Source organism: Myodes glareolus, chromosome 19 (assembly GCF_982192425.1).
Source record: "Myodes glareolus chromosome 19, mMyoGla1.1, whole genome shotgun sequence".
Classification (NCBI taxonomy): domain Eukaryota; kingdom Metazoa; phylum Chordata; class Mammalia; order Rodentia; family Cricetidae; genus Myodes; species Myodes glareolus.
In genome coordinates, this window is record NC_142044.1 from 24471645 (window position 1) to 24493955 (window position 22311).

The window sequence follows — 22311 nt, forward strand, 5'->3', positions numbered from 1 at the left end:
ATGCCAAAGGCCGGGTTAACTCTGCGTTCCCCACCCCCTTGATGCCATGGCAACAGGGATGCTATCAGATCATAGGCAGGGAGTTCATTTCATGAGTGTGAGGATCAGGTGGATGGAACACACTCTTTCCTCAGAAATCTGTTCATGAGAAATGGAAGACTTTATTTTCATTTAGTGGCAACTTTCACAGTAAATGGAAGGTTTTTCTTTTCCTTAAGGCTATAACTGGCTCTGCAGGACAAAAGGTTGTGAGTCAATCCTTGGGGAATCATTTCTCTTTTTAAAAAAATTTCTCATTTAAATAATTACACATTGGCCTCTGGGTTAATGCAAATTGAGGGAAGGCACTACCAGAACTTTTACTGGGAACACAGGAGACATTATTTATAGCAAGTGCTGTGTCTTTGGTCATTAACCCATTCTTAGCTTTAAAGGAATCAGCTGTGGACCTAAGCCTTTCTGGGGGTTTAAAACTGAGTCAAATTAAAAGAAGGTAAATCATTATTTTTTTAAAAAAAATGGACAGTGGAAGTTTTAGAGTTTAAGTTCTCTTAGTGTTTGAGGCTTGTCTTTTAGCAGAGGCAATCTATTCGCGTTAGTTACGTATCTCCTTTCTGTGACAAAACACAAGAAAAAAAATTAAATAAGGAGAGTGGGGAATTTCCTTTTGACTGGTCTCGGTCCATGATGGCGGGGAAAAGCTGAGGATGAGAGATGAGAGCAGAGAGAGAGAGAGAGAGAGAGAGAGAGAGATCTACAGCACCGGCAATGCTAGGTAGCTGTTGACATTGTATCCTAACTCAAGAAGCAGTGTGAGGTGGATGCTGGGGCTCAGCTCACATTCACCTTGATTTCTTTATGTTTGGGATGGGCCTAAGGGATGGCGCCACAAAACTGCACTGTGGAGGTGATGTCTTTCTTCCTTAGGTTAACCTACCTGGAGACATCCTCTTAGGCATGTCATGCATTAGTTTCCTAGGTGATTCTAAATAAAGGCTGTTCACAATAGCCTCTCCAGTTGACTCCTGGGTAGGCATCCACTACTCCTATTGTTTCTCTTTCTTGACACTCAAATGTTCTCCGAGGCAATACTTTGTTTTCTATATATTATGTGGACTAGGCTTCAGTTCCTCTCCAGTGTGCGTTCCTGACTCTCTCGGGTTAGTTTTTGGGGTGATATTTTTCAGGAATCATGATTGATTTAAGGCGAATACTGGTCACTGTCCATCCAATCAGACTGAGCTTTGGAAAGGAGGCAGGAAGAGCTGACTGCTAACACCTGCTCTTTTGTTGGCAGAGCTGGGGGCTTGGAACTGATGCCATTAGCAGTTCTAGCCTGAGGCCAGAACTGGAACATGGAACAGATTCATGAGAAATGTAAAGAAATAACTTCTAATGTAAATATAATTAACCTACTGGATCAACCTGTACCCAAAGCCATCGACTCTGAAGTTCTTCGTCACGAGGATAAATAATTGTCTTTCACGTTCAACTCTACTTGAGTATGATTTTCATTTTCTTTAAAATTGAAGCAGGTTTGAAAGCGTCCAAGACCCTGCAATAGAGCATACATGAAAACCAAGTTCCTTACCCAGAAGTGAAGTTAGAAAACTTGAAGTCACCAAATGCCCAAAATAATCTGCTGAGGGACGCCATAGTGTAATCCTTGTATTTTACAATGGAACAAACCATATTCCCAAGCAGAGTACTAAAACATTTGCAACAGATATAAAAAAGGTAAAGCAAGGTTTGCTTTTAGGGTTTTATTATATCAATTTCCAGAAAATTAGGTAGGGTGTGCGATTCCTACCTTAAAAAATTAGAAATATTGTTACATACAAGAATGACAATTATGCAGAATTCTACTCATACAAGATCCCCCTGTATCACAGCATCTATCAAAAGTTTGAACTGCCATTATACTTACATTTCGAAACTGTGTTATGATTTGGTGCACCTGCTTATAGCCCTGACTGTGTTTATGAACGTGCCAAGGACACTTCTGGCACTTTCTGGTAAAGGACCATTTCTCTTTGAAAGTTGACTTTGTATGAGGGTGTCATGTTTCCTTTTATTTTAGCAGTTATATAGCCTGCTACACTGTGATGTCTTACACCAAAATCTCACCTTCCTCTTTTAAAGACATCGTAGTTACAAGCTTGTCTCTTCTTTTCTTTAGCATAATTCTTCATGGATTCTAGGTGAATTTCACATCATGTACCCCAGTCCTACTCACCTCTAGTCCCTCCATATCTGTCCCTCACCCCTGAAGTGTGGACCCCTCAAATTAATTAAAAATAAAATAAAACATAGCGAACAAAAAAAATCCCACCTCTCTCCTCCATCTCTCCAACACCTCTTCATGCATCGTAGTAGCATCAGGAGCTGTGGTGTGTCACCTTTTGTCCAATCATCTCCACGTGTAAAATGCTCATTGCAATGGGTCATCATCACAGGGCCCTCATTAAAACCCCTCTCGGATATCCCTCCCCAAGCCATGGAGATGCTCCAATTATTGTTCTACAGGACCAGTCCCTTAATGCACTCCAGCAGATCACAGATGGCGTAGATGTTGGGGTGGGCCAACCTAAGGCCCAGGATGTGGGTCTGCGTGGTAGCTGTGCTGGTTGGTTCTGGCTCCTGGGACCATCCCTCAAGTGAGAGGCCAAGCCAGGTGGCTAAGTCCATGCTAACTGAGTTAGCTCTAGTGGAGAGGGGTGGGATCATCTCTCCCTGCTGTGGGGGACAGCTCTCTAATGAAGAGGGTAGAGCCAGCTCTCCTGCTGCAATGTCAAGCAAGGAGTAGGGTCGGCTATCCAATGGCCAGAGAGAGAAGGGGCTGGCTCAACATGACCCTCAAATTACAGCACAGATGCTTCTTATTTCTCTCCCTGGTAACACAGGTCACGGACATTATCATGACCCCAGCTGGACCAGAGATAAGGACCCAGACATGCCATTGGCAGCAGCTAGGGCCCTGCCATTACCATGGCCCCAGTGGAAGCACAGTTCACCCAAACCAGTATGGCCCCAGGAGCAGCAAGGCTCTGGTCAACAGCATGGTCTCAGGTGGCTCTCCAGACCCCTGGCATCCACTCAGCCCCCAGTGCCAACAGGAGCAAGGACATCAACCCAGATCCTGGCTGCTGCTGGGCCACAGAAAATCTCCCCTCACATGACAAAGTCAAACTATTCAGAGCCACATTTGGTGCCTCTCTCCGAAAGGCCTATGATAGACAATTGTGCCAAAGTAAACTGCCATCGCATCATGACATAGGAAGGTTGGCAAAGTCCACAACACTAGTTAGAGAGAAGGGAAAGTAGGATCCACATGTTTCTAGGAAGCTAATAAGTGGGTCATGTACCCATTTATTAGTTTGAGTACAGTTATCTTCATGGAGAGCTTGATTTCCCAAACCACCAAATGTGTCCCTTGTCTTTTCATTGAATGAGCAAATCACTCTGGTGGTTAAATAAAAAGAATCGAAACCCAAAGTTGAAAGCAAGTATTTGCTTCTACTTTAGTTAAAGATTAGGCATATGTGACTCCTTCTGAAAGTTTGAGAAGAACTTTATAGAAATGTATATGGATAGCAAGATGAAACACAATTCAATTAGAGCCCCTTTTCATTCTTCTGCTTGACAAAATGGATGTGTTATTTGTGATAATTCTTACATTATGAGCAAAAGGAATTCGTTTGGGATGGTGTACATGAGACCTTTCTATGTGTGGATTGTTTGTTTGTTTTCATCTATAATTTTTGAGTAAAGAATTGTCTTTAAGAACTTCACTTGTCTGCTGTGTAGTACTCCATTGTGTAAATATACCACATTTTCCTTATCCATTCTTCCTTCGAGGAGCATTTAGGTTCTTTCCAGGTTCTGGCTATGACAAACCATGCTGCTATGAACATATTTGAGCACATGTCTCTCTGGCATAATTGAACATCCTTTGGATATATACCCAAAAGTTATATTGCTGGGTCCTGAGGAAGGTTGCTTTCTAATTTTCTGAGAAATTGCCGTATTGATATCCAAAGGGGCTGTACCAGCTTGCACTCCCACCAACAAAGCAGAAGTGTTCCCTTTACCCCAGCATAAGTTGTCATCAGTGTTTTTGATCTTGGTCATTCTTACAGGTGTAAGATGGAATCTCAGAGTTGTTTTGATTTGCATTTCTCTGATGAGTAACATTTCCTTAAGTGTCTTTCAGCCATTTTAGATTCCTATGTTGAGAGTTCTCTGTTTAGGTCTGTATTCCATTTTTTATTGGGTTATTTGCACTTTTGATGACATCTTGAAATTTGCAGGCAAATAAATGGAGCTAGAAAACATCATACCAAGTTATAAAACCCAGACCTAGAAAGACAATTGTCATATGTACTCACGCAGAAGTGGTTTTTAAACATAAAGCAAAGAAAACCATTCTACAAATTACAATCCCAGAGAACCTAGACAACAGGGAGTACCCTAAGAGAGACATACATGGTTCTAATCTACATGGGAAGTAGTACAAGAAAGATCTCCTGAGAAAATTGGGAGCATGGGGATTATGGGAGAGGGTTGAAGGGGAGAGGAGAAGCAGGGAGGGGAGCAGAGAAAAACATAGGGCTCAATAAAATCAATATGGATAGATAGATAGATAGATAGATAGATAGATAGATAGATAGATAGATAGATGATAGATAAGTGAACATCATTTGTCGCTGCACAGATTGCTAAGCAGGTAAAGCAGCTTGTCACCACAGCTGGCCACCTGAATCACTTGGGTTACTCAGGACTCATGTGGAAGAAGGAGAGAACTGACTCCCATAAGGTATACTCTGACTTCCACGCCTGTGTTATTGTGTGCACAAACACATACGTGCATACACATGCTCACGTACACACAACATAAATAAATATCATTGAAAGAAGGACTTCAGTCATCAGTGATGGCATGCCCTTTAATCCCAGCACTCGGGAAGCAGAGGCAGGCAGATTTCTGGGTTCGAGGCCAACCTGGTCTACATAGCGAGCTCCAGAGAAACTGTTACACAGAGAAACACTGTCTTGAAAAAACAAAACAAACAGACAAAGGATTTCATTGACTGTTGGTGACAAAGTCTTATTTTTCTGAGGCTGAGAATAGATACTTATGGATCTTCATCCCATGATGGCATGTTGATGGGTTATCTGTCTGAGTTCCTGCCCTTCTTTGTCACTGACTAGTTAGGTATGTTAGACAAATTACTCATCTTTCCCCTGGTGACTTCGTTTCTGCATCTGTGAAGAGTCTGATTCTTCTCAGGGTTTTTGTAGCCACTAGACTGGAGAGGGCTGGGGTTGTAACTTAGTGGTAGGCCATGAGTCTAATGTGTGTGTATGTGGCCAGATCAATCAAAAAAGTGAGGTATATTAACAGACAGATGTTCTAAGCTCTTAATATGACTGCTGGCCTAGGACGACCACTCAGCATTAGTCTTTATCAGCACATCTGTCTAGTGAACTGATGTAATTAGGCATTCTGTGCCATGAATGGTTTTACTTAGAAAACAGTGGATATGCACACATTTCCTCCCTCTAATCTCATGTCTTTTGGGAGTGATTGTGATGAGGAGAATTCTAAGATGCTCCCAAAATTCCGACCATCTTATGTTCAGACTTCTAATTATCTCTTCCCACTGAATATAAGCAGAACATTGGAGCATGGGAACAGACTTCAGAGGAAGTCACTTGGCAAGGAATCGAAGTAATGTATAGGAACGGAGCATAGCTGTGGCCTGTAGCCAGCAACAGGATGGGGCTCCAATCCTACCTTGGCAAGTAACTGAATTCTGTACTGAAAAATGCTTCCCGTCCCCAGAGGAGATTGTACACTGGGTGATACCTCAATTTAAACTTTGGGATTCAAGAAGAGAGAATCCAGTTCACTCTAGGAGAACTCCCAACGTGCAGTACCATAATAAATGGCTGTGTTGCATACACCTCTACACTTGTAGTTTTCTGCCAAAAGACAGCATAAACCTAATGCATTGTTAATGCACACATGCATGTTACTAGAGACAAGAAGGAAAGAGAATCATTGTAGACGGCACTATTGTGAAGCTTGTGTGCATCAGAAAGGTGAACATGACTTATGGAATTTTGTAGCCCCAGAGAATGGCTCTGTTTATGTGTGTCTGCCTCCTGTGGACAGGTTATGGACTTCATATGCTTTAGTACAGTACCTGGAAAATTATCTCAATAAAATCTTGTCAAGTTCTAGGCATCATTCTGATTGAAAGCGTAGACACCCCCCCTAACCACTCAACCTTCCCTTTGCTCCACCCCTGAAAGGTTCCGTAGTATCATCAATTATGTCTTACCCAGGAGTGACCTGTTGTCAGTTTGTTCGATGCTGTTAGAAAGGAAACAATAGGAGGACAAAGACTTTGTTCTTCTCAGGCTTATATCAACACAGGAACAGGACAAATATGTGAAAGTATTGCAGACAGCCAGTGGCCAGAGCAAACCCTCATCACTGATATGCCCTGTGCACCAGGCATCCATACGCAGTTTTCTTCAAAGGGTTTTGGGCATTTGTCTATAACCTTGTTGCCGGATTGTTGGTACTAGTTTATGAGAGCCTTGAAAACAGTGCTAATCCTTTCATATCTTTGTTCCCTTAGTACCAAACCCAGTGGCCAATGTGTAACAGATGTTAAAAAACACGCTTGTAGTCTATAATGGAAACTGACAAGGAAGTTGTAAAAATGAAATTGTTCTCAATATGACTATATATTAGATTCTATGTAATTCTTTTTTATTTCATGAGTTGTAAAAATTTCTCCCTTTTTTTTTTGCTAGTGTCTTGCTTTTAGCCCAATGAAGTTGATGTTGAAAAACTAACCTCTAGAACTATAAGATAAAATATTTTTGTTTCTTTAAGTCTGTACGCCTGTGGTCATTTATTGCAGCAGTAATCAGAAACGAAGCATAAATGCGGAGGGATAGAGCTGTCTCACATGTCCTTTTTTTTTTTTTTTTCAGAGCTTGGGTTACATAGTCAGATCTATAGTGTTGGGCTCTGCCAAGAATGTGATCCACTGATTTTTACCTTCCAAAAATCTGTTTCAATAATCTCCCAGACCTCGTCCTCAGCCTTGTGCCAGGGCGTAATTGGAAGACCAGAAAGACAATAGGTTTCAGTATCAGAAGCACAAGTTCAAATCCTATCCCCTCCACTTATCAATAAGTGCAACTCCAGTTCTCTGGTTATGACTCTTTGTCTCACTTTGTATTCACGCTGGAAAAGCAAACACATCATAGTGATGACCAATGTTGGGATGGTGAGCCAAGGAAGCCTCCCAGCATCATGCTTAAGCCTTTCTTTTCTGCTCTGAACATCTACAGTCTCGCACGGTTGTAGGAGCCATGGCTAGCTGGACTCTTAATGAGGCCTTGGTGTTGGAGAAGAGCAGAGAACACTGGAGATGGGACAAGGCAAAAAGGAGGAAACAAGTGAGTGACAGAGGCAGGAAGTTCAGTGACCTCCCTAGAGCTTCCAAATACTCAAAAACATTTCTAAATGTACATTTTCTTAAGGGAATATTTTATGAAAATTTACATAAAGGCTAACTCCTAAAGCCATTTTGACTTAAGGTGAGACACCAGGAAATGATCCACCTAGGAATTAATAAAATCGGTGAATTATGCCGGACTTTCACAGCCCAAGTCTGCCTACTTCCTAGAAAACTTAGGAATATCTAACATTCAAACAACAAAAAAAGCTTCAATTGAAGATGTTCTATATACCTTTTCCTTTCGTTTGAAGCGTAATGATGCTCCACTTTGCCCAGACAGAGTCATGGAAAGAAGAAAAGATGCTGGGAATCTGAACTAATAGGAAAACAGTGAGGGTAGCAGGCTAGTTAACCACGACTATCAGTCCAAGAGTAGCGTCAGGGCCCAGAACTTATTTCACTTTGGAAACATTTTTTACTAACATGAAATAATTCTTCTGATTTATCTTTCATTGTTCATCATCCTCTTCTACCTTCTGACCCAATGATATCTGTTGGAGACATTTTTAAGAGGACAGAAGGGTTGCATCACAGCTTTGATTTGGGTAGTGAAGTATAGTGATCCTCTACCTAAGGCCGGGGTCAAGGATCAGTCCAGCTGTGTGCTACTAGAAGTTGACAACTCTGTGTGTGTGTGTGTGTGTGTACATACATGCACACATACATAAATATATATGAATATGTATTATATGTGTGTATGTATATATAGATATGTTAAAGTAAGGTCTGAATTCTGAATTATTGTAACAATATACTTGTTCATCAAGATCTCTGTGTTTTTTAAACCAGTCTAAGAGTTGCCTAGATTCCGGGATCACAACAGGGGAAGCTAATACTTTTGCATTGTAGTTAGGCCACCAAGTATCTCTTCATGCTTTATATGGTTTACCAAGAACTCCCCTTTGCCTCTAATGAACCACTATGGGAAAGGGTTGAAAGGCGAGAACTAAAAGCTAACAATGTAAGATCAGACCCCCTGGGCACGTTCCTTTTCTCTAGGGACAGAGAATGAACTGCAGGCTGGGGGCAGAGAGACATTTAAAAGCAGAGGGTCTGACAGTTTCATAGGGCAGGAAGTGTGGCCGCTAACTCCGAGTCTGACGTATAAACACAATGTATATGTTTATGTGCCTTCTTGTGGACACTGAATGGGAGGGGAAGAGAGCACAGGAAGGAAATCCTCTTCCTTTTGGCAAGACACAGAGAAAAATTCATGGCTTGACCTGCCCCTGTTGTCTCAAGGAGGAAGGGTCACTTCCTCTGTGCTGCACGTCCCAAAGAGTTCAAAAGACACCATCACCTTCAACCACATCATTCATTCCAAAGCCATGCCATAGGAATTGCTGACAGACTAGTCAATAAATTAGGTGTCTGAGCTCAGCAGTGAGCAGAAAGCCAATGCCCTTCAACTTCTTGGGGGAGTTCTTGTCCAGTAATTGCTGGGGTTCACTTTAGTAACACCCTTATCACACCATGACCATTCCTTTCCTGATCTCTTAGGCAACATGTTAATTGTGTTGGTAAAGAATCTGCAGATAATAATAAAATTAAAACTTAAGCAACAACAATAACAGCAACAACACCCCCAAATGTTTAAAAAGAGTAACAAAGATTCATCTGGAAATTTTGTTAAAATGTGAACGTCCATTTGTTCAGCTCTAAATATGCAAATCATAGAGTAAATCCCAGGACTCAACATTTTCAAAGCTAACAGGATGCTTCGATGGGAGCTCGGAGTGGCTCGCACTTTGCAAACATTGTCTACTATTATAGTATTTCATATATTCTCGTTATGTTCACTGCATTTTGGATGCCCCAACGGTTCCATAAAGTGCATAGAATAGAGAGATCATCTCCAATTTATTCATGGAAAAAAAATGAATGTGTAAAATCATCTATTGAATCTAATCTAAAATCGCTGCCATCTGATTTGTTTAGACCTTTGCTAGACTTGCTGAGAGTAAGTTTAATGAGTTTATATTAGATAAAAGAGAGAGAAAAACATGCAGCCTGTCAGGTACTTCCTGTTTTCTACTATCTGTAATTTACTCTAGAGAATGTCAGTATCCACATGCATATAAATACGTTGTGTTCAACTTAATATATGCCTTAAAAGAGATAAAGTTGATTCATTCACCAAGCCCATTCATTTACATAATATTTACCCGGTAACCATTGTGTGCCTCGCATTGTTCGTTCTGTTTTGAAAACAGTAGCATGTAAAACACGTTTTTAAAAATGTCTTCATAGGCTAGGTATTTTAGTTGGAAAACAGAAATTAGGAAACCACTTCACAGAGTAATTGGTTCACATTTGAAAGCAATCATTCAGAAGTCCATACTCTAAATGTGATATTTCAAGTGGTTATTATTAGCACAGCCCTCATCAACACCAGAGGGGCCAGGTGTGCACACACAGCTGAAGTCAAATCCTAGCGTAAATGATACCAGAAATGATTCATGGGTGCAGTGAATGATATTCAAGATGTGTGGCTGATAATGGAGACTATAAGAAAACTCTATGCTTCCACAAATAAAGCAGAATAGGGCGAAAAACCTGGAAGCCTCACATATTTGGCATAGCTCTGTCTGTATTTCTATTCAATCCCCATCCCCCCACCAAACGCGTGTGCAGACACACACATACTTAAGGGAGTGCCCTGACACCATTCTGAAGGACTTGCTGAAACTATGTGCATATCAAACTAAGGAGTGTATACACAGGGCTCTGTGAAGAACAAAATGGGTCAACAGGGCAGCATTCCCCTTATCAGAGTGTGGAGGCAGTGTGGCAGGGTCCCAATTGCTCACAAATGTTGATACAAAAGTGCTTGCTTTTATCAATAGCATTGCTTTCCAAAGTGAGATTGTTGGCAGCAGATCCCTCAAGCACCTACTTCTCAGTGGAGCTGCCAAACTGATAAATCAAATTGTAGCTAATAGTCTCATTTAATCCCTCACAATAATGCTAAAATATAAATAATCTTACTATCTCTGCTTCATAGATTCCACTCTTCAGGCTGAAGGGCGATCCATTAATGTACCCGGCGTTGTGATTGAGCATCCAAGAGCCAACCAAAGGATTAAGTAGTTGACTGACAAAGTCGGTGGTACCACTTCAACTTTCTCATCCTTGTTTAAGAAGATCCTGCTGTTGTGAAGCCTATCATCCATCCTTCAGCAATTTCCCCGTGGTCTTGGAGGTGTGTCAAATCTTCTAACATCACAGCACGGAGTTGTCACTGACATACTTTTCTCTTGGGGACCACATAATACATTCATATTTTAAAATCTCAAGATATTTGCAATTTATGATTTTCTGTGGGGCTACAGTCATAGCTATCTTGAGGTGCATGTGTCCCATGGCCCATGGCCTCCAGGTTGGACACCTTGTGGAGTCCACATTTGCTGTTCGATCAGCCAACCCTGTCTTTGTGCCTCTTCTCAAACTTTCTGTCCATGAAGGGTCAGTTTCAATTTCGGTTAACACATGGCTCTTTGGAGGCTCTGATGACCACTTTATGATCTACGTGAAATTGTGTCTTCCCAATGTAACTAACTGAGGATTTCATGTTGAGTATTATTTTTTTGCTACAGTCGCCAAATACCCCACGGTACCTGCTGGGTTGCAGTGTCTACAAACGATACCTAATCCTTGCCTCTTTCACAGATCAGTCTTAACTGCACACTTTAAAAACACAGGAAGGATTAGACAGCTAGTAAGCTTTTCTTCCCGAAGAATTCTCACAGGACTCTGGGCAATATGGTGTACATGACTTTCAGCTACAACAGTCAGAAAATCATTGGGACTTATATTTTTAATTTAAAGATGTTAATCCTGTGAGCTGTTACTTTGTCATTCTTTTTCATTGGAGGATTAGAGGTCTTGCAACCATGAGAGTTGTACTTTTAAAATACACAGTGATGCATAAAGACGTCTGAGTCAGCAATAAGGTTATCTGAGGCCAGCCTAGGGAAATACTCGCGGAGGGAGGTTATATGTGGAATTAGAAGGACTGAATGTAATACAGAATGTGCGAATGGAAAAGGACACATGGAGCCAAACCTTTAGAATTGCACTCTTTGATTATAAACAAGTTAGAGAAAGAGGCAGTAGATGTATCATATGCTACGTTAAAAGGGAAGGATTTAAATAGTTCTCAACTTGCTTTGGGGGAAAATGCCCACTTTCTTATATTATCTCTTTAGACTCACTGTGCACTTCCCTTTGATGGTAATTAAACTGACTGACTTTGTGAAGAACTGTGGCTTTGTTGGTTAGTCGCAGGAGCCATGCTTAGTATGTGAATGTACACAGCTGAGTACCCCTTCCTAAGTCAGGTCCGAAGATGAGCAATATGGAGCTCTGTGATTTTTAACTGTCCTTCAGTTCAGTACAAATTTACCATATTCTACAATACACACACACACACACACACACACACATACACACACACGTATATATATATATATATTTTTTTTTTTTGAAAAAGAATAAAATCTGCAATTTGAATCACAGCCAATATGGGAAATGTGGTCATTTGATAAATTTGCACAACATAATTTTGGGAAACAACGGTATGACCTTCGACAAACTTCCAGCTAAAACAAACAAACAAAGACTGTCATTGAAAACCTTTGGGAAGAGGTATTATGTGACAGAACACATGTGTACACACATCTGGAATAGCCAGAGGTGGAGATTGTGTGGTAATATCATTGATTTGGAAAATGTTTACTGATGGGCTCCACCATTTTGAGTTGAGTTTACTACACACATCTCAGCTTGGGCTTCATCTTCTCTAAACGGGGAAGTAATTACGATTGTGATGTTTTGACCAGTCACAAGTAAGCAGGATGGTATGCCAGCAAATGCCTGACACACAAGATCATGTGCTAAAGACTATTCCTTTCCCACGTCTTTTTTTGGTTCTCTTGTGTGTACATATCTATTCACACACTATTCCCCTGTGGCAGCCATGATAAAGAGGCAAACTGTACCTGGTCTCAGGGATAATTTTGATGGGGGAACCAAGAGTTCCTAAATGTAGATCACAGTTCTGCCAAGAAAAGAATGTGCACGAATGTTTTTCATATGCTTTGCACTTTACATACAGAAATTAGAAGGCGGTGGATTTGAAAACTGCCTATCTCTATCTATCTAATGATAGATCTATCTCTGAAATTTTTACTAATAGGATGTGGCCATCAGGAATTGGATATAGGATACTAAGTTAATCAGGCTAAGTCAGAACACAAGTCATTGCTGCATTGAAAAGATGTCCAAAACACACACACACACACACACACACACACACACACACACAAAATGCCTGAGAATCTATGATGGGTAACAAGAAGGCAAGAGGAGAGACCAAGTATACACTAAAGGTCAAGACAAGTCAAAGAGATAAACTAGACATTCAAGAGAGAAGTCAGAATAACAAAAAAGCACGATATAGCCCAAGCTGTATGATCTCTCTGCTTCTGGAATTTGTTCTACACGTGCTCAGCACACATGGGGGCTAAGCACAGAACAAGGAAAGAGTGGCTTGCATGCCTCTGCTACATGCCCTAAAGGAGTATATTAAACACTGAGGTGGTATCCAGGCTACCCAGATCCAGATCCCATTCAAGATGTAGTCATTATTACGTAGGCAAGTAGACTCTTTCAATGCGCGAGTTACACAGTGGGGAAGACGCTTCCTCTTTTTTGTAAGCAATACTTGTTTCAGAAGCAACGGCATTTAAAGAGCATAGGTTTCTAGGGAAGGACACAGCATTCCTTGATTACAGGAACAGGACTACAATGTACTGCAACACCCAGCCTCGGAAAGAGTAACTATTCTTCAGTGTCCTCTTCCAGAAAACGAGATGGCAGTAGGGATGGCAAGCTGCTGCAAGGAATAAGAGATACCAGCAACAGGCTTAGCGTTGCAGCAAAGCCAAATAATATAAAGTTTCCGGAAAGGCAATGTGAACTATAATTACTAATGAGAACATGGTCCTGAACAGGTGATGTGGGAAGCACAGAATTTGGCTTCAGAATGAGACAAACTTAAGCTCTGATTGAAAAGCCACCATTATGAGCTGAATGCTTTGAGTGAAATTACTTAACTCCTCTTAATATTATGTTATTTTTTTTTAACTTGCAGACCAGGCATGTTAACTCATCGTTCAAAGTGTTCTTCTGAAGGTTTGGAACAAACTGAGAAGCAAGTGGAATAAGGTATATGTTTGGTGAATGGCAATTATGCATAATTACAGGATGCTGGGCATATCCAGCAAGGATTCTCATTGGAATTGATATTATTTTACATTCTTTCCTGAGAAGAAAGAAAATGACTTGTTACACACTAAGGCTGTAATGTTCTTGAATAAACACGAGTGAGAAGAAGCAGTACAGGTGAAAGTCAAAAACCACATTTCATATGCTTCTTTCTGTACAGAAAACCCTATCTAAGGGGGATTGAGTCACAGAGTTCATTTGTCTTCTGCGGTTTACATTCATAATGGCCCTTTGCCCAGCACTTTCTTCCCTCTGGTCCCACTTGTTGGTGAGACTATTGAGAAGGACAGGAAAATATCCTGAGAACAAAATGCCACAGGTAGCCTGAGGACATGAGCTCTACGTCCCGTGGGTCTCTGACTTCAACAATGAGGCCACTGTCCTCCCTGGAGAGGCTAGAATGTGGATTAGCGCCAGTTGGATGCAAGTGCCATCATCAAAGTCTAAAGGGCTGCAAGTGGGCCAGAAGAAGGCCGAAGAAGAGTGTTTGAGAATGCAGCTGGTGATGCGCTCTGGCTGAGCTCCTCAAAGGCTTGGATTCCCCCCAGCTCCCAGCATACCAGATACTCAGAAGCGGAAGCAACTTGCTTGGGATTCACAGTGCGAGCAGTAGCTTAGAGCATCCTCAAGAGAGAAGTGAAGCAATGCTAGAACTGTTTGTACCTGGCAGGTATTTTATATTGACCCTGTTTGATCACCAACATCCTTGTATAACGTCCCATATGCTGTAGGCTTTCAACAGAGTTTAGTCTGGGCTGTTCCTGTTGTCATCTTCCTATCACAAATGAAGGAGGAGAGCCTCTTGGTTTTAAAGTCACTTGGCCCTAATGATCTGACTAATTTAGTAGCAAAACTGAGATTCAAACCTATTGTCTACCTCCAAAATTAACTGCTTTGCATCAAAGCCCAAGTGAAACAAACTGCTATAAGCCTTCTTTGAACTGCCAGTCACATGAGGTACAAAGGTAGAAAAGAGACAAAATATCTTCCTTCCTAAGCCATAATCAAATTCGGGGTTTTGTGAAGTATGGGTCATGGCCTTCTTTTTTTTTCTTAAATAGAGTTGAGTTTTATGTTTTTATTGTTTTTATTGAGCTATATATCCTTTCTCCACTTCCTTCCCTCCTTTCCTCTCCCCTTTCCTTCTACCCTCTCCTATGATCACCGTGCTCTTAATTTACTTGGGAGATCTTGTCTTTTTCTACTTCCCACGTAGGTTAGATCCATGGACATCTCTCTTAGGGCTCTCTTTGTTCTCTAGGTTCTCTGATATTGTGAATTGTAGGTGGATTTTTCTTTGCTTTATGTCTAAAAGCCACTTATGAGTGAGTACATATTATATTTGTTTTTCTGAGTCTGGGTTACCTCACTCAATATGATGTTTTTTTAGATTATCTTTTTGCCTGAAAATTTCAAGATGTCATTATTTTTTCCACTGTATAATACTCCATTTATTATGCTACTACTATGTAATTATTGAATGTATTTTTAAAAATATAGAGAAGATAAATACAAAGTAATAATTCTCTGCAAGTATCAATGACCCTTGTTTCAACGACATATAAATATGTATGTATATAATATGTACATATACTACGTCATGATGAACAAAATAATAATAATAAAATATAAGCCTTGAAGTTCATAGGTAGAAATTTTCACAGGTGCTGAGCTACAATGTCATGGAGTCGGTATCAGCAATCCGCCATGAAAACTTAGGATCATGTTATATATTGAGGTATGATTCAAGCTGAGGATTTATCCAGTTTTTTTTATTTAGATACATGTCGTCCTAACATTTTTTGGTGCCCATCTGGGAAGCAGCTATTGGATTAAATAACAAAGAGAAGGAGTTCAGGAGACAGAAACAAAATGGCTCTTGACTTCCAGCTCTCACATTCCCTTCCACATACATGAACCAAAGACTCTGCACCAGAACTTATTTCAAGATCTACAGTTGTCAGAGTCAGACCAAGCTGCATTGGGATAAGAGGCCAACAAAAACATATCTGTCACATGTACAAGTTTTAGTATACATTTTTAATAGCTAATCCCCCCCCATAAAAAAATTCTAAAATCACTAAGAAATGTTGATGTCTAAATGCAGGTGACAGAAATCAACATTATTTTAACTTTAAGTATTTAATATATACCCAATCTGAATTTAATATCCCCTTAATTTCCAGATTTTATTGATGAAGAATCTTACCAACTTATTAGAAATCAATGTCATATATACCTCATTTTCAATTAGAGGGATTGCTATGTTTGATTATATTTCATGAGCAAAGGATGACTTTATAAAATGTTTAATAAAGTTTAGTTTGTAGATCCTTTATTGAACACAATATGTTCAACATGAAATGTTTGCCCTAATTTTGAGTTTTTAAATATATCTAATGAAGATACTACTTATCATCTTTAAGTATTTTTTTAATATTTAATTTTCTTATTTCATACCACAGCTCTCTCTTCCACTCTTCCTCCCAGTGTCACCTTGCCCCCCCAGTCCACCCCCATCCACTCCTCCCAGTGGGTAAGGCCTTCCATGGGGAGTCAACAAAATCTGACCTCAATTCTTTATATTTTTGATATCATCCGCCTCCCTTGTCCAGTCCCACGTCCCATCAAATTGTTCACCCAGTCCACCCACTATGCCAACACAAAGAGAAACAGCATTGAAATCGGGCAGAGCCTTTGTTCGCCAGTTTCTACAACCCACTGGGAGACCGAGCCAAGGAGACACACATTAGTTTATGTGCCCTGAGACTTCATTAAACGTTGCTCTAAGTACGTCACATGGATAAATTTGCTTAATCTTCCCAACAACTCTTTTAAATAGACACTGCTGATTATTTGCTTTTGCAAATAAATACATTAATTAGTCACGGGGCAATTAAGTTACTAGCCCATGGTGCCATGGTCTATGAGTTAGGAGCTCATAGTTAGGATTCTACTGGCCCCAATGTATGAATCACTGTTCGTTGATAGTCTCGAGGCTAACATGACTGTTCCTGGCTCTCAATTTAGACTCACCTGCGCAGCAGGAAAAACAAAACTAAGCACATTATGTCAACATGTGACTTTAAACCTAGACGGTCAGAAAAAAATGAACACACAAAAATAACTAATAATGCTTTAAACTCATTGGATAACCCATTCTTAGATAATTTTGCATTTTTCCCCCAAAGAATGTTCTTCTCTCCCTAAGCCATATGCTTCTCATTCCTAAGGTAGAAAATAATAACCCTCTCTGCACATGTTTACGTTACCGAGAGAGTTCCCTTAGGGTGACAAACTGTTCATGAACTGTCATAATGAGGAGCCACACCAAACTTGCTATACTGTGCCCGGGTCCTCACATATCCCATCTCAATCTCAGAGTGAGTAGATCTTAACCACCAGCTATGGCTAATTCCCTCTCTAAAGACAATATCAGACAGCTTTAAAGCATCAGGCCAGAAGTTACTCTGAAGTTACGCTAACACATGAAGCAATACCCCCTAATATCAGGCTGTACTTAGCTCACATCTGTACAGCAGTGCATGCAGCATGGAGTTCTTTCGTGTGCATGATTTCATCTGCTGTTCATTCTCTAGGAGGAACATCTCCCGAGATAACTAAACTTGAAATAGCACCAATTTCCAATACTCTAATTAAAGAAGCCTAAAGTTGTGAGCATTTGCTATAGATAAACTGGAACTGTTGCTCCACGGAGGAAACGAGTGTGGGAAAACTGGGTCACACATAATGCTTCCCTGATTAAGGGGCGATGAGAAAATGCTGAGGCTCTGCCCCTGCGTGTGCAGGTGATGTCGAGAAGGGCCGCTAAATGCGGGGCTTCGGCTTCCTTACTAATAACGCACGTGTTTAGCCACATGCCGACTCATCCCGGAGTGTCTGTGAGAACTGACAGGGAGTCCCTCGGTAGAGAGATGGTTGAACTTTTCATCTCTCTTGCTGTTATGCTTACGGCAGGCGTTGGTATGTGGGAGTCATGCTCCATGAGTGATAGATGGATAGGTGTGCAGACGGGATGATGGATGATGGATCAGCGGAGGCATGGGGAGACAAACAATTAGCTACCTGAGCGGCCTGCCTCTGCTTTTGGTCCTTTTCATAAATTTGCGCTGCTCATATACAGCACTGGAATTTGCCCAAGGCCTCTGCACCTGTGTAGCTTGCGCATGCACCGTTCACTACCTTCCTCAATCGACTTGTCTCCTGAACTTTACCTCAAACGTGTGTGTGCTGATTGTCCCTTAATTCACTCTATGAAGCTAAAAACAGCTTTCACCTCTTACCTAGGTTTATTATCTTCAGAGCTCTTGCTATACTTTTAAAACTCATTTTTATGAATTTTTATGAATATAATATTTTTATGAATGTTTCCCCTATTGCATGTAAACTCTGTTAAGGTAGGGGATCAGATTCTGGCACCGTGAATCACTCTTGTCTATCATACAGCATTAGAACTCCATACTGGTAAGACATGGTAAACCATTGTGGAATTCGTGACTTAAGTAGAATCCTTTTTTACTTATTTCCTGGATTGTTGAGTCATTGGACTTTATGTCCATGGCCTCATTCTCTTCTCTCAGTCTGATTTCTCATTTGAGAAATCTTGAAAATCAAATAGTATATGGTAGTATATGGTGTAAATCTATTGTCCACTGTTAGCCAAAATTCTAAAATTAAGTATTTTCTCCTCCTTCCTCTACATGAAAGTATTATTAGTCAAACTGACTCCTGGGTTTCCTGTTGAGAGAAGAACTAGGAACAGGTAGATGGATATACGGAAGGGTAGTGAGTGACAGACAGATGAATAAGTCATACATTTAAAAACCTTTTGAAAATTTGTGATAATTTTAACCAGATACTTGCAAACAAATACTTGTTTCCCTTATGAAGTCTTCGTCAGTAAAAAAGAATTGTCATTATGCCATGACTTCAACACTTGCTCTCTAATGACCTTCCCAAGTGCCTCCTGTCACTAACCCGACAGTGAATGTACAGGCGATATTTTGCACATTGAGTTTGAGAATAACTGACTGATGAAAAACGTATTTGAAAACACCAGTATCTACAAATTTACACAAATATATAGGTGATTACAAGGTGTGATATTGACGTCTCAAAGCAATGGGTTTTATCTCAGTTACCTATGCTGTATGACAGCCGTCCAAAAATTGGTAACTTAGGCAATAATTACTTAGTTCATTCATAAGACTTCAACTTAGGTAGACTTCACAAAGAGTGTCTACTCAATACGGCATCAGCCGGAGTCGGGGGACCAGGACTAGAAAAGCCACATCCGAGACAGTTATTCAGACAATGGTCAGGTTAATACTAGTGGTTGCTGAAAGTGCCGGTGAGCCTGTCAGTTGTGTCTCAAACTGTTACAATACAGGGCTAGATTCTATAAGCAAGCACTCCTGGATAACAAAGGAGGAAGCATATAACATATTTTATGTTCTAGTCTTGAAAATAAAAATATGTAACTTCTGTGGTCACATTTTACAGTTCTATCGGCTGAGACTCGAGACCAAAGAACATGGATTAGAGGTTTTGGATGTAGAAGGGAAGCAGTGTAAAATGTCTGTGAGATGGGAGATAAGCTGACACTGATCTTTGGAAAGCAATATCTATCCTAGGCTTCCTAAAACCCACCACATGGGCCGTGCAGCCCACCTAGTGACATAGTCAAAGTTAGCTTCAACAAAACCACACAAATGTCCCTGGGAACACCTGTCTTCTCCCTTTCTTCTCTCTCCCTCCTAAAAAAGGAAAGGACAGATAATTGCTTGTTAATCTAGATTTTTCTCACTTTAACCAAATTCTATCCAGAGCTTGCGATTTGCCACCCATTTTGAAGTTCTACATATTAAAATAAAGAATACTTTTATCAATCTTGGAAGGGCAACAAAGATGTATTATGCATTCATTTTATGATTATAAACAATGAACTGAAAGGAAGAGATGGGGGAGGAAGGGATGGGGGAGAGATAGAGTGAGAAAGAAGGTTTTCTAAAACACAGGTACTCACTTAGAAATAAGAGAGTACGATGTTCATCATCTTCTCAGACTTTTATTGAAAGGGGTAACCTTAAAGTACTGTGGTGTTTCCCTCTAATGTTTGAAATACAAACTGTAAAAGGGCAGCACTAGAAACATAAATGGGAAGTTGTATATAAAGACTCAGTTCAATGCAAATCAGAGGAAAATTTCAATTGCACCTTGAATACCACTGTAAAAGATAATCAAGTTTAGTACATTGTATACACTCAATGTGTATGTGCTTCCAGACTCTCATAAAAGGAGACTGACTCACTCTCCTCTCCGTGGCAGCACTTCCCATCCTTAAAATCCTCAGTTAAACTCAAAAATGCTGTTAGTTCATTTATTCTCACATTCAATAAATATGAATTGTGTACTTCACCTCAACCTTGTCCTGGGTGCCTGCGGGCCATAATGAACAAGGCAGACATTATCCCTGTTCTTCTACATCTTAAAATCCAGTGGAAGATGGGTGTTTAACAACTAAACAAGGTTTTGTTTTTTCATAACTCTTGTTCTTTATGTTTGACTTGTCATAAAAACTCTGTTGAACAGTGGTGAGGGGTGTTATGAGGAGGGTGGGAAATGCCTTAAGGAGTTCCCAAGAGCCTTTACTGGAGACAACCCTGGGTTTCTGGTGGCAGGTTTGATGATATAATAGTCAGCAAGTTATAACCCTTTCTTTCTTCCCTTTTCAGTGTGACCCAGACAGGTTGCAGATGCTGGAGTCTTACTCCTGAAGCTTCCTCTGCAATGAGAAAAAGCCACCTTACTAGTTCCACCCAAGAAGATGTTGAAGGGCCATTTTCAAGAGTCTCTAAGGTAATGTTTTTTTACCTGTTTAAATGAATAAGAATAAGAAAAACATGCTCTCTGCTAGGGCCTCTCTTCGCTTCTTGAGTTTGAGTTCAACTGACTTGGGAGATTGTTAACCATTCTGTGGCCAGGAATGAAAGGAAGGAGGATTACGTCAGTACTGGCTTGGTGCCCTGAGAGTCCTGAGCCACTGAGCAAGACACACGAACCATCTTGCTAGGTCAAAGAATTGTGTCTTAACTACTTTGTGCTACTTGGGTACTTACACCTAATTTTCGACAAGGGAGCTAAAGGTATACAATGGAAGAAGGAAAGCATCTTTAACAAATGGTGCTGGCATAACTGGATGTCAACCTGTAGAAGAATGAAAGTAGATCCATATCTATCACCATGCACAAAAATCAAGTCCAAATGAATTAAAGACCTCAACATTAATCTGACCACTTTGAACCAGATAGAAGAGAAAGTGGGAAGTAGTCTACAAGACATAGGCACAGGGAACCACTTCCTAGGTAGAACCCCAGTAGCACAGACAATAAGAGAATCAATGAATAAATGGGACCTCCTGAAACTGAGAAGCTTCTGTAAAGGAAAGCCATTTTTTTGACCGACATTGAGACCTCATGAGTGGATGATCAGAGGCAACTTGAATTTGTCCTCCAGTATGGGGTCCTTCTAACTGATACTCTAAAGATTTCATTGCTCCAGGTCTTACATTTTCACAGGAATTAAGCAATGCATATGAAAGAAAAGAGATAAACAATCACACCCAGAGTGACTTCCCACTCCTCATTGTCTCCTGCAAAGAAAAGAAATTCTTTGAATGAGTTCCTTCCAAAGCAAACATCCTGAGCATCTAAGCATCCAGCTTGTGGATCCATCCCAGTAGCCAGTAAGCTGACTCACATTCATGCAACTCCCTTGTGCCAGTGAATTACACTGAGAACATTCTAGGCAACCACACTGCTGGGGCTGGAAGAAGTGGGGAAGTGAGGGTTGCCCAAATGGGTCACTGTCTAGAAAGCAAGTTCTCAGACTGTTTCTCAGTATACCGAGAACTGGAATCTCTGTATTGCAGCAGGGTATTTTCCATCAGAATGGTCTGTGCTTCTAGATGGAGAGAATTAAAATGCAGCGCATTTAGTTGAAAGCTCATTGCACTGCAGGCTGCAAAACCTAGGTGCTTTTCAGGCTTATTTACCCTGCACTGTATTTAAACTCCCTCCCTTCTGCCTTTGTTCTGTAAATAACTATTCCCCAATCCAACTGCCTAGCGAACAACAAGCCAATGATTCAGTTAATAATTATAAACCTTAACAAGTCAACAAGCAGTCACATACAAAGGAACTAGATACCACTTGTCTGAATATTTGACAGTCATGCAAGACAAAATCTGGGGCTCCTGGAACAACAGTCATGTTGGGAACTGTAGAGGAAGGGGCAGGGTGGGGTGGATTGTTGGGCTTTGAATGAAACTTCGCCTTAACGGTTCCAGTTCTATCTTTCCCACACACGCTCAAGCCCACATCTCACAGAAGTATTATATCCGGTAACTTCCTTGTACTTCGCTCCAAGAATGAGTGAGTCATGGGTTAAGCACAAATTC

The 22311-nt window shown here is 40.6% G+C and overlaps 1 long non-coding RNA gene across 1 annotated transcript; it reads left to right on the top strand.

Annotated features, from left to right (window-relative positions):
- The first annotated feature begins 10552 nt into the window (after positions 1-10552).
- LOC125414961 (uncharacterized) lies at positions 10553-20706 on the top strand. The gene is made up of 3 exons (XR_007236458.3): positions 10553-10746; positions 13699-13772; positions 20588-20706. It is a non-coding gene; the product is annotated as an uncharacterized LOC125414961 (long non-coding RNA).
- Positions 20707-22311: the final 1605 nt, after the last annotated feature.